General features: G+C 34.2%; 1 non-coding gene across 1 annotated transcript; it reads left to right on the top strand.

Moving 5' to 3' along the window:
* Positions 1-3,997: 3,997 nt before the first annotated feature.
* On the top strand, positions 3,998-4,115 carry LOC145118203 (5S ribosomal RNA). Its single transcript, XR_013713170.1, has one exon. It is a non-coding gene; the product is annotated as a 5S ribosomal RNA (ribosomal RNA).
* Positions 4,116-6,251: the final 2,136 nt, after the last annotated feature.

The following is a 6,251-nucleotide window of genomic DNA, read 5'->3' on the forward strand; positions in this document are numbered from 1 at the left end:
GAATAACTAAAGAAAGCCCTAGTTTCCACATATGAATGATTCTAGAAGAAAAAGAGGTTAAGGTAACAGCTGGTTACCTCCAAAACGTGCCCAAACTGAAGTAGACTCTGGATCCACACAGAAATCTTGATGCTAGCCTCTTGATCTACAAATTTCCTTCACAAAAGTCACTACCCAAAGCTCCAAAACACTCTCCAAGCTCTCACTCACAGAAATTAGGGTTTCTGGGTCTCAAGAGGGTGATAGAGGACAGTGGGAGGCGCTAATGGTCCAATATATATGGTGCAAAACCCTGAAAATTAGGGTTTCCACTTCCAGATCCTACTCTTCGAGTCCCTCATGCCGACTCGACGAGTCACTCATTAATTGATGTGTCCTGGCCCGCTGCTACTCGACGAGTCAAGCGCCAACTCGTCAAGTAGACCTTAGACATGAAGTCTAAAGGGAAAAATTAATAATACCTGACGGTTGGGATGTTACAGTTTTGGGGGTGATTTACCCCTCTATTTATAGGCTGTCTGGGCCGATTCACGTCATGAGAAAGGGTGCTCACGTCGTGAGCCAGCTGGCTACAGCCAGGCACAACCTGGTGCTGACACGTGGCATCGCACATAGGGTGGAAATCAGCCGATTTTCAAAAATTCGTAACTTTCGTATACGAGCTCCGTTTTCGACGTTCTTTATATCCACGCATAGGTAAAAATAATATCTACAACTTTCCTTTTGACTCCGTCGGCTAATTCTCGGTCTATTTTAAATTTAACAGTATGAGAAGATTATACTGTTAAATGATTACGTAAAATTCATAACTTCTACATACGGACTCCGTTTTTGTCTGTATTTTTACCGTTGAGTTCCTATTAATGAGATCTTCAACTCTCATTTAGGTCGCGTAGGCCAAAAACCGCTCGAACTAAAATTCGAGTTTCGGGTCGTGCACTGCTATGCCGAATCTTAGAAAACTCATAACTTCCTCATACGAAGTCAGATTTGGGCATTCTTTTTATGGATGTTATTGGTTTAACATATTCTACGACTTTTGTTTAGATTACTAAGGCCAAAAAGTCTTCTATCGTAAATTAACTATTTACGATTCCCGGTGCCGTGTCGGTTCCGTCGCGAAACTTCGACGGGTCATAACTTCTTCGTTATAACTCGGATTTCGACATTCTTTATATCCCCGTAATCCTTGTTTCGACCACTACAACTTTATGTAAAGATATCGGGCTTATCTCACACTTTAATTTTGACGCTTATTTTTATCCTTTATTTATTATATATTTATAAATAAGTAATAAGCACATAAATGCACATAAATCACATAATACTCAAATAATTCATATTTATTACTTCAAAAAGAGTTACAATAGTTGACCTAGACTATTACATCATCTACTTAATGCTTAGCCCCGAAACATGGGCGTTACAGACTTTGACTTTGAATAGGATTGACCAAGTTTGACTTAAGGGTATTTTGAGTTACAGTTACGCCTTGGTCTCTATCTGTTGAATAGGTGACATGTAGAGCTAGTTTTCAGAGCATTGTATTGTTCACATATTCGTCGGACGGCGAGGTGAGTTTTCCTCACTGTACTCATGGGTCGAAGGCACCAATGTCGGCCCACTAGATTATTTATCCTGGTTATGATAATATTATGCTAGTTTGAATCTGTTTAGTATGACCGTATGATTATCTATATTTGTTGGCTCTGTGTTTATGTTTATCTGTTACATATGTTGACATATTGTGGTTGGGTTAAGGTTGTACTGCTTTGTGCGGTAGCCAACAAACACGGGAGCAATCCAGACATAAGTTGTGGGCCCCAAGGGAAAGCCAGACTTATGTTATTGGCTCAAGAGCAATCCATATATGAGATGAGGGTCTGAATGGCATGCCAGACTCATACTATGGGCTCCAGAGCAATCCATATATGAGATGAGGGGTTGAATGGCATGCCAGACTCATACTGTGGGCTCAGGAGTAGTCCAGTCTTTTTAGTTGTGGACCTAGTATATGATGTTATATGTATATGTATGTTGGTACTTTGGGGGAACTCACTAAGCTTTGGCTTACAGTTTTTAGTATATCGTTTCAGGTACTTATGAGGATCGTGGGAAGGCAAATGCATGATCGTACACAACTTCCTGTTTTATGTCACTTGGTCTTGGAAAAACTCTGATGTGAAATAATGCTTTTGAAACAATGTCTATTTTTGTAAAAAATGTTGATTAATGATTGGTTTTGAAATTTTTTAAATTTCCTTGAATTCTGGAGTGTTACTTGGAGACTATCAGTAGTCTCAATAGGCTAACAGTACGCCCGATTGGTTATCAGCAACCCTGGATAACACATAACAACAAATATCAAGTAAAACCCAACTAGTCAGCATGCACACATACTATGGCATAGGCAATATAGTGAGAAGACTCACATCTCACTAAAGACTGATAAACCTCACACCCGAACTGTCGGTACTAGACTCCTCCTACTAATCATATACAAAAATAGCCATAATTAACAATTAAGGTAATTATTCCAACTCAACAAGTCCAAACACCAAAACTAATCCTCATTTGGGAAAAAGAACATTTTACCCCTCACAGTTGACCAAGAGTCAAACTGGTCATAGAGTCAACAGTTAACCTTCTGTTGACTTACACATGTCGTACTCCAAGTCTCTACGTAGGGCATAGAGTCTTAATCAGAATCAGGTGGAAATCAAGCTATGATGGGCGTAGCCCAGTTTACGCCCCACGTACAACACTTTTAGCCAATCCTCATATTAAGCACTTAATACATTAAGACCTTTCACTCAAAGCTCAGACCTGACGCTAATGAACATTCTAAATCATAAAGTCTCCAACTTTATACCTTTGCATGGCTAAAGAGAGCTCAAATCCAAAACCCTAACCATTTACTCATTCTCATGATCCACATCTCATGCATAGATAGAAGGAAAGGGGCAAGGGTTGCATTTTTATGACTTAATACACTCCAAAATGTCTAGAAATGCTACTCACGAGGTCTAGAGTAGTTATAGAAAAGAAGACCAGGAATATGGGACAAAAAGGACATAAACTCATAAACTAGAAAGATCTAACAAAACACTCATGAAGGTTTGAGCTTGATACCTTCTGAAGATGGACAAAAGGATGAGAAATCTGTATCCACAAGCTTGAGTGCACCACAACTTCTACAATGGCCTTCGTTTAAAATCAAAATGCACCAAAAATCACTCTCAAGGTCCAAAAATCTCTCCAATGGACTAGGGTTTCGAGATGGGGGTTAAAGGGGATGGATGTTGGTCATAAGAAAGGTCTCAAGGGGTTAAGGTCCTTAAATAGGGCTCAAAACACGAAAAATTAGGGTTTCTACTGTGCGGCACTACGCCTTGCGTAACCAAAGTTATGCCCTGCGTAGGGCATAAGATTCTCGCATGAGTTTGATGAATTACCAAAATTGTAAATACAGTGACTTAATCAAGAAAAGATAGTGTCAAAATCGTAATTTTGGTAAACATAGTGACTTTATTGTAATTCGGAAAAAGTGATTACCAGGAGAACATGTAGAACTTGTCATTTGGTGGTTATTGCAACAAAATTGTAAATATAGTGACATAATTATGAAAAAAATAAATTTGGTGTCAAATTTGAATTTTTATGATAATATAATGACTTTTTTGCAATTTGCCATTATTATTATTATTATTATTATTATTATTTTATTATTATTATCATTTTTTTTGGAACAACAAATTTTATTAAAAGGAACCCATCTAGAAAGTAACTAGAAAGGAAACCGAAGAACAACAGAAAAACATAGAAGTTTTATGGCCAGTACTATGACAATTACAATTTCAAAAATCAACAAATGGAGAGAGTTTCCATTCATCCCGCCTGCAAGAACCACCATCGCCTCTGCTTTTAATCCAAAAGTGTGCCAACGACTTGATGTACTCCACTCCTTTGTCTGGACAAATGAAAGTAGTACTAGGATGTGTGCGATCATACCAGCACTAATGCACCGGATCCCATCAGAACTCCGCAGTTAAGCGTGCTTGAACGAGAGTAGTACTAGGTGGGTGACCCCCTGGGAAGTCCTCGTGTTGCACCCCTTTTTATTATTATTATTTGGTGTGCCATTTAGTCAGCTATGGAAATTTACTTTGTAGAGACGTCAATATCATAAAGTTAATAGAATTTCTCAATGTCCGCATTAAAAGGCAAAGTCTCTTCAAAATAGACTAATACCATATTGGGTTAATGTCACTTCTTAAAGATTATTTTCAACCCCTTACAAGAATTAAGTTTTTTTTTTTTTTTTTTTTTTTTTTCAAAGATATTTTTCTTCTAATGATATAAATTGCCATGGTCATATATTGATTCGCTAATAATGCCAAGTTATCCATTATTTGTGTACTTTTGATTTTCATTGTCCATAAATTTTTGCTTAAAACTATTATTCTCTGACCTTATTTTTTTTTTTGGCAGTGCCACTTAAAACTTTGTAAATATTATCAGTTAAAGTTATACGTCATACTTGTGCTGAAAAAAGTTTAAAAATATACCTAATTAAATTATTAATTCAATTAAAATACTAGTTTATTAGTTAATAAACTATCATTTTAGTTTGTAAACCATTTTAATTCATAAAATAGTTTATAAACTAAAATGAGGAACACAATCTAAATATCAATTTATTTTTCCTATAACATTAACAAATTTTAGGTTTATTCTAAGAATAATTGATTTAAAAATTATTATTATTATTATTATTATTATTATTATTATTATTATTATTATTATTATTATTACTATTACTACTTGGTTTGTCATTTAGTAAACTACAAAAGCTTACTTTGCCATGTATTTTGGAATGGTTGGTTTAAACGTTAGAAGTTAGTCTTAATAGTTTATTAGAATTAGTCAATATCCATATTAAGCATGTGGCTTTCCATCTGGCAAAACCTATCGCAAATATTATTTTCAATCCCTTATATGAATTACGTTTTTTTTTTTTTTTTTTCCTTTTTAAAGATATTTTTTCTTCTAATGATATAAATTGCCGTGTTCATATATTTGATTCACTACAATCGCCAAGTTATCCATTATTTAGTACTTTTGATTTGCATTGTCCATAAATTTTTGCTGAAAACTATTTTTCTCCAACCTTATTTTTTCTTTTTTGGCAGTGTCACTTAAAGTTATACAGCACGCTTGTCCTGAAAAAAGTGTAAAAAATGTGTTTAATTAAATCATTAATTAATAAGATAAAAGTGCTATGCTGCTATTATATAATTAGGTCTAGAGAAATAAAAAATGTATAAATATAGGTACATAGTGTCCTCACTAAAAAGGAAAGGAAGCAAGAAATGAGAAGTGACTTTACATACAACGTGTGAAATGTCATATCCTTCAAATTTCTGCCCTTTATACGTTTGATGAGACAAGACTTGCACACTTGTTATGTATCTAAATATATTTAAAATAACTTTTTCTAGGTTTGTTAATTTTACGTAAATTATACATTTGGTCCCTTCAGTTTGCTCCAATTTACACTAATGGTTCTACTATTGATTTTGTAACATTACTGGTCATTGTGGTTATCTTTCGTTGCACTCCACGTTCCTTGACTGTTAAAACTAACCCTTTGGCTCTTACTTTATTAAATATGATCATTTTGCCTTTACCCCACTCCCACATTTATTAGGGACAAAAGTTGTAACATTTAAAAAAAAAATAAGAGGAATAATAACTTAAAAGTGTAATATATTTTTCGATTTATACATATTTGGTTGCTGAGTTTTTTTTTTGTCCATATTTACCACGTCAACTTGTTAAACTATACACATTCAGTCTTTATAACCGACTACTCCAGGTTAGCCGGTAAAAATGACTTAATAAAGTAATATATTCCTCATTTTGTGTAAATTTAGTTCTTAATATTTTTATACACATTTAGTCCTTAATATTTTTGTACACATTTGGTCTTTAATATTTTTGTACACATTTAATCCCTAATCCCTATTCTAACAAAAGAATAGTTTTATTCTCCTTTTGACATGTGTTATTCTATTAGACCTCCTAATTAATGCATATTGTATTCTCTTTTTGTCATGTGTCACCCTATTATGTCTCCTAATTAATTAATGCCACTTGTCAACTCAATTTCAAATTTCAAATTTAAAATTTTTCCACTCTAATTATATAAATTAATAACAATTAAAATAAAATTAATACAAATTATAAAA

Source organism: Lactuca virosa, chromosome 5, assembly GCF_052849685.1.
Source record: "Lactuca virosa cultivar CGN04683 chromosome 5, Lactuca_virosa_CGN04683_v6, whole genome shotgun sequence".
Taxonomy (NCBI): Eukaryota; Viridiplantae; Streptophyta; class Magnoliopsida; order Asterales; family Asteraceae; genus Lactuca; species Lactuca virosa.